At 38.7% G+C, this 17392-nt stretch overlaps 1 protein-coding gene across 1 annotated transcript in view; it reads right to left on the reverse strand.

Annotated features, from left to right (window-relative positions):
* The window catches only part of iqgap2 (IQ motif containing GTPase activating protein 2), a 228648-nt gene that overhangs the window by 160381 nt on the left and 50875 nt on the right, over window positions 1-17392 (reverse strand).

Here is a 17392-nt window from a genome sequence, read left to right on the forward strand (position 1 = left end):
CAGATTAATTTCAAAGTAATCAGTAATTCACAAAAACACAACTGAGGCTCAGTCGCGTTACACTAGGGGAAAACAATACCAAGAATAATCTGTCAGTTATTTCACAATGGACAATTGTTAAACCACTTGGGAGGAGGAGTAATGGGGAAAAAAAAAGGTTCACAACATCTGTAGGGTCACAAACATTTTTCATCTTACTTTATCGCAAGCCCCCTTATTGAATGCCATATTTAACAATACAGTACTCACTGGATTTTTTAGACTGGAATGGGTAAAGACAACATTTCATTTGCATTTGGTGTAATTATTCATCTACATAGGACAGTATGGCTGTATGTATATAAGATGCAAGTACTAGCCAAGTAGTTCTCATGTGTTGTTGCAATTTTTTCAGACATCAGATGTTCAAAGAAGACAGCATCATTGTTGCAACACAGAAATCTGACTAAAAGTGAGAAATCAGGCCTTTGTTGTAACACTCTTAACTTCAGTCTATTGTTTATGATTTAGGAAGGCAAAGGAAGATGAAAATGAGTTTGTTGGTCCTATGACCTTATGTACCAAATGCACTCTTGCATTCTTGCCCAAACTCAGAAATATTATGAAAAAGTGTCTACAAACTGACTTTTCTTTCCCCTAGGCAAAACACAAAACTTCAAAAAAAAAAATCAGAAGGCAATAACCATAAAATTACTATTGATCAATGTATCTTTGGAGGCATTCAATAAAGTTTTGTATTATACTTGCAGGTGGGAACAGTTTACGCTGCTTCCCTTGTTTCCATGCACAATGCCATTTCTTGTCTGAGATTTCAATGATCAAGTTAGAGGAACTGAAGTGTTATACTTGCCATTGGGATTTTGATTGATTAGCAACAATACTAAAAAAAATCATCAGGGTAAAAAAAAATGTTTCTAAGCACTATTTCAAGAAACTTGTCTCACAGAAAATCAATTTTCAGATTTAATTAAAGCAATTGTTTTTAAAAAAACACATTTTGATCATCTAGGATTAATTCATTTACTGTGATTTTTTTTGGATTATCACAGTATGGTATCTTGCATTCATCACTAGGGCTCATACTCTATTATAACCATACAATAACACAACTTCATTGCTGGATCCCACAGGAAACATTTCCAAATAACTGCTCAGCTATCCTGAAGCTCAGACAGAAAGCACATTACCTGAGGCCACAAAATATCCTCTGATTCTTGTAATTCTATTTTTGCCCAAACGTCAAACTGTAGTCTGAAACCACATCCTTCTCCAACCTTCCCTCACCTAATAAAAAAAGGTTAACTAGATTCTAACATTATTGTATGAGATCATCATTATTCACAGTCCAAGACAAGTCTTTTACAACGCTAGCACAGCTGCATTGTATCAAGCAGTCAACGCCATCTGAAAATTCTTGACAGCAAGCCAAACAAGGGGGCAGATTTTACTGGAACAGGGTCTGTAATACAGTCTGCAGTTATTTCAACCTACATCTGCACCTTTAAACTCCAACATTCTTGCTCATCAAGTTGCTTAAAGTGAGCTAATGGGCCAGATCACATTGATACATTTCAACAGTCTCTAAATGTCTAACTGTAACATAAGTACGTAATATAGGTTGATACCATTAAGAGTTGTAACAATGACCAATGATTTTGTATGTCATTGATGCATTGCTTTAGTGAGGAAATTGCCAGAACACACATAGAACTCCACTTTAAATGCTGCTCTTCACAAAATATATACACTTTTGTTTGTTTAAATTAGCAGCATCCTCCATTACTTCAGTGAATCAACAAGAGAAAGATAGAGACAGACAACATGAACTGTCAGGTGGTCATCAGGAGAACATCTTGGGCTCGGGTTCCACTACCTCACAGATAACTCTGGGCAATGGGACAGAAATAGCAGTGAGACTTCAAGAACATCAGGAGCCATGCAGCCACTGCACTACCATGTCAATAGGTTTGACTGGCAGCAATTGAATTATCAAACATGTAATGCCTAGAATGATCAAACTTAATATGGAAAATTTAGTTTATATTTGCCATGTAAATACAGCAATTCCTTACTGTTGAAATACACCGAATAAGACAGCAGGCACAATATTTTCTAGAAGTGTGCTAAATTATGACTTTTGAACATTCACATTGAATTGCCCATCTAACATTTGTCAGAACTATAAATAAATAACATTGCTATCAGAATTGCTGATGTCCAGGCTGTTGGATTTATTTCTGAGATTGATACTTCATCATAATTGCATTGGCAGCCAGCTCAAAATTACCAGAACCAAGAGGATTGTCATTGGTATCTTTTTATTCAGGTAGTGACTATCATACCAATGATGAAATAAGTATAACATCATTAAAATGTTGCAATTTGCTTTAGCCTTGTTAACAGGTAATATTAATAATAGCTCTGTGAACTTTAAATGTTCCTTTCCAAAACCTAGTCGTCCTGAAGAAGGGTCTAGGCCTGAAATATCGACTGTTTATTTCCCTCCATGGGTGCTGCCTGACCTGCTGAGTTCCTCCAGCACTTTTTGTGTATTGCTCCAGATTCCAGCATCTGCAGAATTTCTTGCGTCTCTGCTGAACCTGGTGCTCATCTCACATCAATAGTGGCAGCCTCAGGCAACTTAACGGTGTATGGCACCACATTTAAGCCCAAACTTGTTTACGCAAAAATGCTATCAGGTTTAACAGGTCCATAATTAGGCACTCGATGTTAAAAAGTATTCCCTCCCATGCTCAACACCAACTAAATCTCACAGGATCTCCAGCTGCCATTTTTTGTATTTTAAAAATACATCTTATTGATAAAATGTAGACGTAACTACAATTGATGCTCCTTTATCTCTGTATTCTTTGTACCATTAATTCAATATGTCTTATAAAAGCATCAAAGCCAATCAGGCTTCATTATTAAACAATGCACTCGTCAGTGTCCAATGGCAGCAGGACCCCAGCTACTGCCACCTAAAACCAGAGAGTCTGAAAACTTCAAGATTCTTCCCACCTATGCAGTTCAGAATCATATAATGGTGCTATTGGTTACAAGTTTACACCATTGTATAACTAACATTATAGAACTGTCTGGGTTTATGCCAAGTTTAACACTGATACAATGGAATTAAAAATATGCTCAGCTGCTCAGAAAATAAATGAAGATTTTCCTGACTTTAATTTAACATACCTGAACCTGCATCTCAACAGCTCAACTAAGCAATGGACTTTTGTGGTGGGACAGTAATTTTCTAAGTTCCAAAGCTGGCTACTACGGGAGCTGACTAACCTCATTTCTTCGAGCTTTGCCAGCTCCCAGTGTGCTTACCGAGGGGAATGCCAACTTGAAACAAATGGCTGTCCTGCAGCACAAGAAATATCTGGCATTAATTTTGGCCTGTTTGAATAATGCCTCCCACAAACTGGAAGGAACAGCAGCAGTTATGTAGACAATCTACAATTATAATCCTGGCAAATGAGAGGGGCACTAGCCCCAGGCAGTTTGCAAATACAGCTTTCACCACGTCAAGCTTATAAAATCAGGCGAGACGTCTCATCAACATGGTTTAGTTTTTGGAGCTTACTGATCAGTCCAATCTCCTCAAACATATGCAACCCAGCTCATTGTTACATATTCATGAGCACCTCTGTGTGCTCAATCACATTAGCCAGCAAGTACATATGCTGACAACACAACTATTACATTTTTAAATTTAAAATTTTTTTTTTTAAATTTTATTTACAGCATGGTAACAGGCCCTTCCGGCTCAATGAGTCTGCGCCGCCCATTTTAAACCCCCAAATTAACCTACCCGTACCTCTTTGGAATGTGGGACAAAACCAGAACACCCGGAGGAAACCCACGCAGACACGGGAGAACGTACAAACTCCTTACAGACATTTAGTTCATCACAACATCAAAAAGGTTAAAATATTCACTGTAATCTCAATCTTCTATGGGTGTTACTACTTAGTTAGCAAACTATCTTGAACTCATGTATCAAAAATGACATTACTACATGTGCAGCTTTATATTCATGCATACTGTCACTTGTGTACATTTATAATCCTAAAAATTATGGGTGTAAGGTAAACACGTACTTTAGAATATCAGTAAATACTACTCTTGAACATTAAATTCAACAATTAGCGTTATAAAACACCCTAAAATATTTCACAGGAGCACCTTCAAATAAAATCCATTAAGGTTAGCAACTTGTGGAGAGTAAGGGACACAATCAATGCAGAACACAATGCGTCCTTGGACCAAGCATAAATACACTGTAACCATAGCTATACCATTAGGCAACAGTGCAATACAACCAATTTATGAACATCGACAGAATGTAGAACCCCCTTAAAATGACCCTCGCTCATTTTCAACAGTGTGTGGTACAATGCAAGGAATGTAACTACCTTGAAGATGGCCCAATAGAGCCTCTTGATAAAGTAACAAACTTAGTAATTTTTTTGCCCAAGGCCACAGTATTGTTGCTGGATTTATGCTACAATCCTGGCATTCTTTTACCTGCAAAGACCACACACACCTATTAATTGTACAGGAATACAGTCCTTGCATTGTGAACAGTTGATTCAAGAGGAATGAATGCAAGAGATTTTCTTTGCCCCTACCCACCCTCTGTAAAACCATGATTTCTCTGTCTACCCTCCCATGTAGCCAGGGAATATAGTGGAAGTGAAGTCGGCTGTAGAAAACGTGGAACAAGCTGGAAAATGGAGACAACTAATAGGGTCTATCCATCAGCAGCTAAAGACACTATTCAAAACATTGTGGCTTTTCAAACTGCAAGGAAACCTGGAGATTGCTTCAATGTTCAAATTCTGGAGTAGAATTCCAAATGTCGATAAAAGAAAGTTAGTGTACAAATTTCTAACATCTTTAAAATGGTTGCTTCAAATGGTGGCAGACTCAATGGGCTGGACGTCGTGAGGTGATACGAATAACCCCCATGTGCTTCCATTCTTCTTCCTCACCCCACAACTATACTGTTTTGACAGCTGAGGAAGAAAAAGAGCCCTCGCAATAAACAAATTGATGAATTACTAAATTGACAATTTAGGAACGCAGCAAGTTGCAATCAACAAAACAAAGATAATTAGAAAAATGTCAGCTATACAAAAACAATTAAACTCCTAATTCACGAGCAAAAATTATTAAACGTAGACAGTGGTTTCAGCAGGTTGCCAGATTTCTGGTAAAAAGATAAAATATAGCAACAAAGTTTTACTTGCCTTGGGCTTATGTTCAATCATTTAGATGTTTCATCTTTCACTTTACATTTAATACATGTTAATTTATTTCATCTTCAACAACTGTATTTAGGAACTTTTTCCAAACAGTTAATGAATGAGAAGGTAAAACTGCAGACTTAAAGACTCGGATAACAAGATGACAATCAACTGCAACATATTCATTTAAATTCCATTCCTTGCAATGGAGCTCCACATGTTAGACCCTTACATATTTTGCTTAAGCCACCAGACTTCTGCCAGTAACAACCTGCAACCCAAAGTTTTAAGCTGGAGGATCCATGCAATCATCCCATCAATCCTTCATTCCTCTTGCTGTGGAAAGAACATTGCATTGTGTTATTGCTCACTTGGATGATATAGAAGGCATTCCATAACCACCAACACACAAAGCTATCCACTTTCCATGATTTAAGTCCTGCTTTCGGAGATTTTCACCTTCAGCACATGGAAATGTGCACAGAGGTCAAGACTTGTATAGACAGTCAGCCATTCACCTAGAAAGTTAGGTAGCTATAAAAGTTTATCCAAGATACAGCGTGATAAATCGGCATCTTAAATTCTGGTCTGGGTAAGGACTTGAAGCTAGCTGCACAAAAGGAAAAATCAGACTATTCCAATGGAGAAGTTACAGCCTTTAGCTCTTTGATTCCAGGTACCCATGGGCAAAGGTCAAGAATATTCAATTCAAATAAACATATTGCAGATTTATTCAAGCATGCATTTGATTGGCCAACTCCTTAAAAAATTTTTGGAAATGCTCAGGTCCAGGAGCAGCTGTGGAGAGAGATCAACATTCCAAGTGAATGATCTTTTCTCAGATCTGGAAAAAAGCTTTACAAAGTTTAAGCAGAGAAGGAGTGAAAGGACCACTAAGTGAACTGAGCAGAACACACAAGATCCTGATCTTAATTAAGCAATTACAGACGAATTGGGGCATTACACCACAGAATGAAAGATCCATGCCCAAACTCATTTTGCAAACTTAAGTTGTTCTGTTGCAGTAAGAGCTTTAGAATGACAATCTTTATAGAGTTCATTTTATCAGCTCTGAAGCCAAGTTCAGGATGCTTCGAGGCTTACAATCACTCCACCTACATAAAGATAAAAAAACAAAGGGTAAATATATCCTCCCAGATACTCAAAACAGAATTTTTGGTGATGGCAACAACACAATCATGGAGACATCTATTTTGGCACAAGCACAGTGGTGCATCAGTTTGAGGAACTGCTATCGACTTCCAGTCCAATTGCCAGCTAACCTTAAGATAACTCTGGCAATAATGAACACTTCTGCATCATTGATGACTAATGGCTGAATCATAGCCAATACTGATCTCAGATGTCATCTGGATCCAAAGAGGAAGTGGACCATGTGCAAATGATTTGAGGCTGCACACAGTTTCTGCTTTTTTTTGGGTGGAGTCTCAAGGATGTGAAACTGTAATCTAACACTTCAGAGAGACTGGAATTTGAGTAAGTGAACTACTTCCTATCTCAATCTTTTACAAGCATGTCAATAAACATGTGGGACAAGCTAACAGGAAATTTCCACAAGTATAAAGTTACATTCACAAACTATTAAAGAGTAGAGCAGAGCAGAAATACTAATTGGGGCCGAGAGAGAAAGATGTGATGAAGCCCTGAGGTGCCTTATTCTTGTAATTAACAGATCAGAAAATCTTATGATTGAGGCTTTTTGGTTCACTGCTTTCTAGAAGCTGCCAATATTGACTTAAAGGCTCTCTGTCTGTCTGAAGTTCTTTCCTTCCTCTTCACAGTAGTACAGCCAAGATTGTAAAGTCAGGATTGTGGAGATCAGGTCTGTTTCCAATAAGCTGTAACAATGTGCTAAATGTATTGGAAATCATATAGTGCATTTCCTCTTCTTCATTGCCTCAAAAAACATTCTTTCCCTTTCTCAAACAAAGCTACATCACTTCCCCCAATGACGTATCAGCTGCATATTGTAGGATTTCACACTAACGTACAAATTATTTTTATTTCAACATTGCAAATAATAACTTGCCAAGAACAACATTCATTGTGATTGCATCCTTGCAGGGCCTGGCTAGTGAGCAACAAGAGAGCATTGTAATTGGGAACATAACTCCAGTAGGGCAACCTGTATAATACTAGCTGAAAGCAGAGCTGCTTCCAGTAAAATAGATTTCTTTAATGATGCAACTCGTGATTCAGCTGTCATAACACATCAACATCAGTTCAGTCACGTAGAGGTTTCATGGCGACTCAAGAGGATAAACATACTACTTGCTGTTGCCCTGAATTCTGCAGACAAGGTCAGTCTAAGGGTCAATGCCTGATTTGTGCTGAGTCAGAACAAGGTTACAATTAGTCTTGGTCTTCTTTAACTAAAGCGAGGGCATTATGATTCCGGATTGTTCCAGTGACTCCAAGCACAAGTACATGCACCATAGATATTGGCTGAAGTCAGTGTTAGCTCCTTCTTGATTATTATTAACAATTAAGCTTGATGACAACTGTTGTCTAGGCTTCCAAATGAAAACATCATTCATACATCTGTGAAAGCAGTAGTCATAGAGTTGTACAGCACTGAAATGGGCCCTCTGGCCCACTATGTCCATGCCCACCATTTTGCCTATCTACACTAATCCCATTTGACTCCATTAGGTCTGTATCTGCCCATTTCTTGGCTTTTTAAAGTGTCTGTCTAAATGCCTCTTAAATGTAGTGATTGTTTCTGTTTCTACCACCTCTTCTGGCAGCGAGTTCCAGATACCAACCACTCTCTCTGTAAAAACAAAACTTTCTCTTCAGGTTTGGGAAAGACGGGTGCAAAAGCTTAAAAAGGCACTGAAGTGGAGGGGAGAATAAAAGTCGTTTCAGTATAGGGTTTGTCCCACATTCATTACACTTGCTACTGAGAAAACATTCTTTCTCAGATTCAATGGATACACTGCATTTAGACCCTCCTTCCATGTCATTGGTATTGACTGAAAATAGCCGAAGCATGGATCTTTGTTGGAACTCATTTGATACAGAATGATATTTATTCCCATTGTTTTCTATCCCTTAACCAATCCCGAATTCACATGATGATATTGCTCTCAATCCTGAACTATAATCTCACATTCCAATTTTTCATTCCAATCTCGACCATCCATTAGTAGGGAGAACCCAAAACAAAATGAAAGGGTAAAAGCAGCCTGCAGAGATATAAACCCATTTCAAAAACCTTGGAGAATTAAACCCTTGATAATTAACAACAAAAAAATCAATGCAAAAATCTTACATTCTCAACATTTGAACACAAGTTTAAAATGTAATCACTTGCGTCATATTCAACTTACGGAATCACTTTCAGTCACATTAAACTCAACTCAGTCACGTATTAATCTCAGATCACTGTCATGTATTGCTTACGACACAGGAAGCAGCCTTTAGGCCATCACATCCACACCAGCCCCCACCTGAGCCATCCCACCAGCCCCATGCTCCCTCCTTCTTTAACCTGCAATTTATTCGCTTACACATGAAAATTGACGCCCTTTTGATTCTCCATGCCATTAATTCACACCAAGGCGTAATTTATCGTAAAACAATTTAACCTCTCAGATGTGGGAGGAGACTGGAGCAGCCAGGGGAATACCACATAGTCATAGGCCCGTGCATGACTTTGAGCAGTGGCACTAACTGCTGTGCCACACAGATATTGAGCATCTATTTTTATCTTATAATTCTTATATTAGTGGGAAATTAATCAAACTATGAATGAATCTATGCAAGATGTGACACTCTTTACAATGCAAGAGGCCAACTAGCATGCAAAGCAGTACCTACAAACAGCAATCTTCTTCTCTCCTCTTTTTAAGGGAGTCCCTTGGGATCAAGGATGTCTTGCTTCCACTCTAGTTTTATGGGTTCTGAGGCAACTGATCAGTCCAATGTGGGATCTGCAGATTGTCCCATAGTTGGGGCAGGAGGTGCCTGATGTGGCACTTTGTTGGCCATCTTTCCTCTGCTTACCTAAGGCTTGTGCGCTCCCGATGCATGGACTCAAGGTTCCCAAAGCCAGTCAAATGCCAGTTTTCAATTTTGGTTTAGTCATGGGCCAGATATCCCCAAGAATCAGCTGGGATGTGGCACTTTTGAGGCTGCTTTAAACACATGCTTGAATCTTTTCTTTTGTCCGCTTGGTAATTTCTTTCTGTGGCAGAGCAAGGAATAGAGTATCCATTTCAAGAATCTGGTGTCAGAGTGCAAATGACATGGCCTGTCCAACCTAGCCAACTGAATGTAACTAGGGTCTCAGTGTGGGGATGTTGGCCTAGGAGTGGACACTGACAACTTGCTTTTCTCTCCAGTGAATTTTGTAGAGGCAGCATTGGTGGTATACATACATGATTTTTTTTTGCCATTCAACTAACAAAGTGCCCAGGGCTTTGACATAATGCCTCGACCAGAAGATAACACAGTATGTCAATTGGTGCTGCACAAGGATTTGGCCTAGATCTTGCTCTCAAGTCTCCAGAGTAGACATAAAACTGTAACCTTCTGACCCAGGAGGCAGCTATGTTCCTGTTGAGATACAGGGTACATGCTACACAAGAGCCTCTGCACTTCTACCTCTATCCCACTCCCTAGGAGAAACAAATTACAGATTCAAACTCTCTGACATTCCTTCTCAGGAGTGTTATTTTAACTGGATCCTAGCAGCTTTCAAACTTAAAGCTCCATTTATAATAATGAACTCAGAAGCAAGTCAACTAGAACACATTGCTGGTAATTTCAGAAATTAAAGCTCTGTTCATCATGAATTCAAAGAGTGACAAATTAAATATTTAATGTTGATCAATTTTCTTCAGCAAGAAAATATATATACACACACACACCAGAGTGAATGGACACACTGGAGGAAGCTTCCAGTTCCTGTAATTCAATAATTTATTTGCTCCTATAGTTTTTAAAAACCTTGCACACTGTTGTACTGAAAGGTGGATGATCAAATCATACAACAGATACAAGTTGGTCTGTTGTGCCAGAGGGAAGGGAGGAGGGAGCTAAGTGATAGCATGCAAGAAAGAGTAGGAGAGCAGGGAATAGAGGTTGTAGAACTGAAGGGAGATGGGAGAGGGTAAAAGGGGACATTGAATGGAAGTAGATTCAGGATCAAGGTAAGAAGAGACAAGAGAAGGACAGGGATGAAATGAGGCAGTATCCATGTCTGTGTGTCGACAGGCACCTATGTGCATCGCCACTGATGATAATCTCTGTGTAGTGGGTCCCGGTCTTCCATAGTCTTGGAATGCTTACCACTTGACCAAAGTTCTCCCTCTTGTCACATCCACATAGTGGCTGCAGTGCAACAACATCCCACATCAAAACTACAAACACATGCCTTCCACCCTCATTCTAAAGAATCTGGGAAAGTAACTCTGCTGCTCTAGTTTTTATCCATTTTCTCCTTATCAAACATATATCCAAGATGGCCATCATCGAATCTGCTTCCTTTGCCTTTTAAATCATTTCAGATCATAATCTGAATTTCATAAATTCCAATCAATGTCACACACCCCTGTTACCCCTACCCGCAGAGGCAACAGAATGGGGTGTGGGGAGGGAAAAAAAAACCAAAACTTATGACCAGTGATTTGAATACTCGTGAAATAAAGAGAGTCAAATGTTCTACCAGTGGGCTGGGATTAAATTGGTAACCTGAAGAACCTGTGCCCTAACTTTTAACGTGTATTCACTTGTGTATATTTCTGCACCAAATCATTGTGTGAACTGCAAGTCAGTTTTTGTCTGGATTCCTTTTATTCTCAAGCTTACACCAACAGGTCTGCTCCAGTTCAGCAAACATTAACATTAGGAAACCACCGATGAACAGATTAGACAGTCAATGCACCAAACTGCTGATGTAATAATTTACTGCTTAAACTTTGATAATTTTAGATAAAATAGGCACAGGATTTATTGTGCTCTATTGACTGCGATACAACTTTAATCTGGACCTCCAGATGTCATCTTAATTGATTTAAAAACCTTTAAGCTGTGATCAAATATTATTCGATGCACCATGTTACCTTTCTGCAACTTGACACTTGCAAACAATGTGCCTCTGTTGTTAGCTGTGCAGTGAGTTTTAAAGCCTCAAGTGATTGGCAGTCAAGAACAAAGGGAGAACACACAAGAATTTCCCTGTGCCAGGGGCAATACAAAAAAAACTGCATAATTTAGAACCACCTTGATTATTCCCAATTGATCAGCAAATGGAAAACTAAACGTCATTAGTCCACAAGCTCCTCTGACACTTCATTAAGTGCAGCATTAATGATTCAGTGCAGCAGTAAATTTTAATTTGTAATGAAGCAATTTCTTTCCAATCTTTATTATCTCTTGATCTAGCAGGATATCATAAAATCTTCTTTATCTTTTAAGGTATGTCCATTCTCCAAGGTTAAGTGATTTTGCAGTTTTGCTATTCTCAGTGAATGAACACAATTAGAAATGATGGGACTTTGCTTATTAAATACTTGATTGGTCAAGTACAGAAAATATTCCCATTTGAAAACTACCAGAAAAGTTTGCACAACTCATAACTTATCAACTTTGTTTTCAGCAAGTACAGTATGCACAGTGAATTCAAGGTTAATCGGAAGGGAAAACAAATGCATGATACAGCCACCTCCAAAGGCAACTACTTGTTGAAGAAAAAAATTGTCAATTTCAGCTATAAACTGACTTGAGCAACAGTACTATTGAATGTAAGAATTTTAAAAACATCCATGCTATTCCAAAATTCTCTTTATTTCTTTCTGACCACCACTTCAAAATTTCAGAATGGAAGATGCTGCTATATTTTTCCTGGGTTTGCCCATCTTTCAATAACCATTTGCCGTATTTGTTACATCATTTAAACTTGGCAGTCACAAATTAATTTTGAAATTGTCAAACCAGCCTTATATGAAGTGAATAATCCCTCTAAATTTGGAGGATATTTGTCAGATCCTAGATGATAATGGAAATTGTCAGGAAAATCACTGTTTATAATGTCACACCACTATGGTGCGCTCAACAGCTTAAAAATGAATGGCTCACTATTCAAGGGGGACTAGTCAACACTTTCTCATTTGTTAAGTAATTTACACATTAGCATCATCCAACAAATGAGTATCAAGTCCATATACAAGGCTATTTACGGCAATCTAATGATATATCTCGTACTTAATATGTAACAAACAATCTGCTGGAAGAACTCAGCGGGTCGAGCAGCATCTGTGGGGGAAAGGAACTGTTGACATGTCAGATCGAAACCTTGCATCAGGTTCATTCATTGAATATGCAACTTAGTCTTGAAAGTTGTGTGGAATCTTCCTGATGGTTTAGCTGATAAAAGTCAATGCATAATCCATACATTCAGATTGCAAGATCCAAGTTCACCCCCTGGCATTGAGCAGGGTTAGCTGATCTCAGCAGCCAAGGCTAAATATAGCAGTTCCTCAGCTCAAAGTCCTTGCTCCTGATTGCGATTCAGTTGGATGAGAAAGTGTGTACTGTGCATGGGGTTAGAACTGAGACAATAGTGGGTACCTGCCACCCACAGAACTAATCCCCAGAGAAATTACTTCTTTGACAAGAGAAGTAAACTAGGGAAAATTTTTAAAAATACTGTAATTCTAAACCAAAACATGATAATACATCAGTACAATTTCAGTTACTGAAAATTAAAGGCCTTCTAGTAAAAAGACACTAGCTTTCCAACAAGATGTTTTACGATACCCCAAAAACGTGAATATATGCAAGTCTTTTCTTTGCAGAACGCTCTTTCTTTCTGACTACCACTTTAAAATTTCAGAATGAAAGTTGCTGCCATATTTTTCCTGGGTTTGCCTGTCTTTCAGCTGGATCACAGTACATGATTCAATACCAGAAAACCAGGACAAATTTTATATACAGTCTAACCTTTCATAGTTATGATGTAATAGCATTAGCAACAAGCCTGTTCAGACGTACTCAACACAGCTGAGAGGTCCAATTGAATAGAACAGAACCATGCCCACGTGAGAAACAAAGAATTTTTCATAAATCAGAAATGGTAATGTGCAAAGTAAATTTCATGTTGCATCACCTTTCACTCACATTTCCACATTAAAATATCCTTTCCCTGAATTTTTCAACAATGGCAAGCAACTTTTATATACTTGTCAATAGTTTTAGCACAGCTTGGCACAGGGCAGGACTACCAAACTTGATTGGTACACCAGTCATGTGCCAATGCCAGATACTGAAGTGTTGCCCTTGATGATGCACTGAATCCCCAGACAATGTCGCATGCATAACCAAAATGTTAGCATCCAAAATGTGCATCCATCTGTTGTGCTAAGGTTCTCAAAACCCTGGGTTAACCCTTGGTAAGCCCCAGCAACAAAATTAAATTCCAGCAAGGCCTTAGTTCTTGTTGCACTTGCTGCCAGCTATTGCTCCAAATGCTAATGCACAATTATTTTTGTAATAAAAACATTTCAACTCAAAAAGAATGGTTCTCTGCAAACAGCTGGCATGTAAACATCAGAGTTACTTTCTTTCTCATCAGTTTGAACTGCTCCCGTGGATTCTATTAAAAACTGTAGAGATAAAAGTGTGTGCACGTGCAAGTGTGTGTGCATGCACACATGTAAGTAAAATCAGATGATTTTTGCCTTTTGTTTGCATTAAATCAATGGTAACCAAAATACCAATGTAACAGTGCTGAGGGTGCAGCCAGAGTACATGATGGCTTACATCATGGTCTACAGCTTGAAGTAGACCCAGTGGGAGATTATTTTGCCTGCACTAAAACCAAGTCAGTCTTCAAAATACACCACTGAATGCAGTCAGTGGAAAAGAAACACTGGCTTACATAGTGCAGACAGTACTTTGTACATATTTACCATCTCCACATTCAATTCCCTCCTACAAAAAGGAGTGATTATTTGTGAATAGTAGTCTATACTACAGCCAAGCAACATTGTCCCTAGTATTAGAAGTACACTTTCCTTATTCAATCAGAGCTGCTAAACTTTATCTTCACTTAAACATTTATGTCTCAACCCATTAAAGGTTCTTTGGAAGTTATTGTGGTGGCATTGTCTGCGGATAATAGTATGTAAGATTTTACTACGGCTAGTGCATTCAATTAGAAAAAAAAGGATTTCATCTTCAGTTAACAAAGCCATGAAAATTAATGCTATTCAGAGTCTACAACAAAGCAGGGGGTACTTCATGTCTCCTCAAAAAGGGCTTATTTGCTCATTAAACAACCAAGTAACAAACTTAAAGTATGGAACTTTTCAGCATTCACTTTCTGGCTGAACACAAAATCTGGTTCAAAATCCACTAAGAGATCTCTCAGGATATTGCTCTGCAGCGTTCAGATAGAGCATCATGCACTCAGTCACGCACCCATATCAGACGAGAGACATTGATCTCTGGCATGGCATTCTGTCCACTGTTGGCTTTCTCCTCTTCTGAAGTGGACGACTCGCACTGCAACTCAATGACTCTGGCATCTTCTGTTCCCTTCATCCCTCCACTGGTAGGTATGCCTATTACTGAAATCTTCCCACCTTGGTATCCTTGTTTACTTTTTTTAAAAAAACTTTCCAGAAAACTTGCATCATAGCCAGATTCTAGCCACCACCACACCAACCCCCACCATCTAACATTCTGTCCTTTGCCAGGCTTTGCTACTCTGAAGCACATATGTTATATGTGATTAATGAATGCTCCTTGAATAAGTACTTTTAGGAGAAGCAGGGGATTTAGAAAACATGAGTACATAACATACTGTGTCCAAATATACACACTACTATTAAGTGTTTTCTAACAAAAAAAAACACAAGTACCTGAAATCAGTAATCCAGTCTTGCCAATTCAAAAATTTTTGGCTGAACTACTGCAAATGCAACACACGCTTCATTCAATAGAAAATATTCACCCGATTCCAGGAAGAAAATATAATCAAGAATTCCACCTTTTTGTAAATGGTGGAATTTTCTGCCTTCAGCGTGCCATCTTCTGCCTCGCCATCCCTCACAGAATTACACAGAGGACAACTTCTCCCATCGTCCCACTGCAGGCTTCCACTTTTCGTTCTGTTACTCTCACTGCATAAAAATATTCTCACTGTACAAAAATAGCAAGATACCCATACAAGATGCATGGAAGCAGAGCTATGAAAATAAACCCTTGGCAAAGTGGTATGAAAAATAAGGTGAAAAGACAGGTTCAAAAAGGCACATATATAAAAAACATCAAGCAATACTGAACCATTAAAAATCAGGAGTCAGGTTCACAAACTGAAGCAGGATACTTCTTAAATACATGGAGAACTTACATGGATAAATTATCATCTGCAAAACTAAGAAATACAAGCTTCAGTTTCCAAACACAATGCCAAAAGTACTTCTGGCATTACAATTGGAAAACCCACATACAGTATTCATTTGGAATAAATTTGTGCATTTATCCCATCAAGCAGTTGCCTAACAAAAAAAATATACACCTAGAGGAATAAAAATATCAACAAAAATTTTGACATACCTTTGCTCATCAAAACTTACAAACATGAAAATAAATGAATGCTAGAAATACTTCAAACAGTTTTTTCATCCAAACTATGTTCTTTTGATACCTGACTTCATTAATAATCAATTATAAAATCCAGCAGTCATGTGCTTGGGCTCCTTATTTAAGGAAGGATGTGCTGACATTGGAGAGGGTTCAGAGAAGATTCACTAGAATTATTCCAGAAATGAAAGGGTTAACATATGAGGAACGTTTGACGGCTCTTGGGCTGTACTCCTTGGAGTTCAGGAGAATGAGGGGGGACCTCATAGAAACATTTCAAATGTGAAAAGGCCTGGACAGAGTAGATGTGGGAAAGTTGTTTCCCATGGTAAGGGAGTCTAGTACAAGGGGGCACGATTTCAGGATTGAAGGGCGCCCATCCAGAACAGAGATGCAGAGAAATTTCTTTAGCCAGAGAGTGGTGAATCTGTGGAATTTGTTGCCACAGGCAGCTGTGGAGGTAAAGTCATTGGGTGTATTTAAGGCAGAGATTGATAAGTATCTGAGTAGCCAGGGCAGCAAAGGTTATGGTGAGAAGGCAGGGGAGTGGGGCTAAATGGGAGAATGGATCAGCTCATGATAGAATGGCGGAGCAGACTCGGTGGGCCGAATGGCTGACTCCTGCTCCTTTGACTTATGGTCTTATAGTGTTATTAGAAGGCCTGTCACTGAATCAGAGGTACAAGTTTGAATCCCACCCAACAGCTGGGGAAGTTAAATTCAAGCACTTAAATCAATCTGGTAAAAAGCTAAACACTGGGAATGGTGATCACAAAACTGCTGGTTGTCACACAAATCAATCTGGTTTGTTAATGTCCTTTGGAGAAGGAAACCAGTCTTCCTTACCTAGTCTGGCCAATGTACAATTTCTTACTCACCAATGATATCGACTTTTATCTGTTCTTTGAAAGGGCCTAGCACTATACACGATTTAGGGTCAATTAAGGATCGACACAAGTGCTGGCCTGGTCAGTGACATCAGCAGTGCATGAACAAATGAATAGAAACAATTTGTTCCATTGGATCACTCCTTTGAACTTGTGGAATGACTTTCCCCTCTTTTTCCACATTTTATTTTCCATCTTTAACAGAAATGTCTGCAGTTCTTAGTTCTGATAAAATTATGATCTAAAATTGGCTTTAGCGTTGTTGGTGCTGCCATTCTCTCTATTTGTGAAAGCAAATAGTTACTTGCCCACCAGTTACTTCCCTTAAACACCCCACATTAATTCTGACAGAGGTCACATCACATTGCCACCTTCAAACTGTGATCATTGGAAGGAAAAAAAAACTGACTGCACTTGGTATTCCACAAACACATCAGTAGGGAGCAAGACTCAATGCAGCATCTGATGCAAAAGCAAACAAGGCTTGTGTCAATCCCGAACTTTACAGTTAACATTCTGTTGGATGAGTTTTGGGAAACATCAATACATCCAGGAGATCATAGCTAAAACAGTGACCAAAAGTTATCAAAACCACTATAGTAAATCTGGAATGCTCAGAACTTTGGTGGTTTG

The sequence above is a fragment of the Pristis pectinata genome, chromosome 7, assembly GCF_009764475.1.
Source record: "Pristis pectinata isolate sPriPec2 chromosome 7, sPriPec2.1.pri, whole genome shotgun sequence".
In the NCBI taxonomy this organism is placed as follows: Eukaryota; Metazoa; Chordata; class Chondrichthyes; order Rhinopristiformes; family Pristidae; genus Pristis; species Pristis pectinata.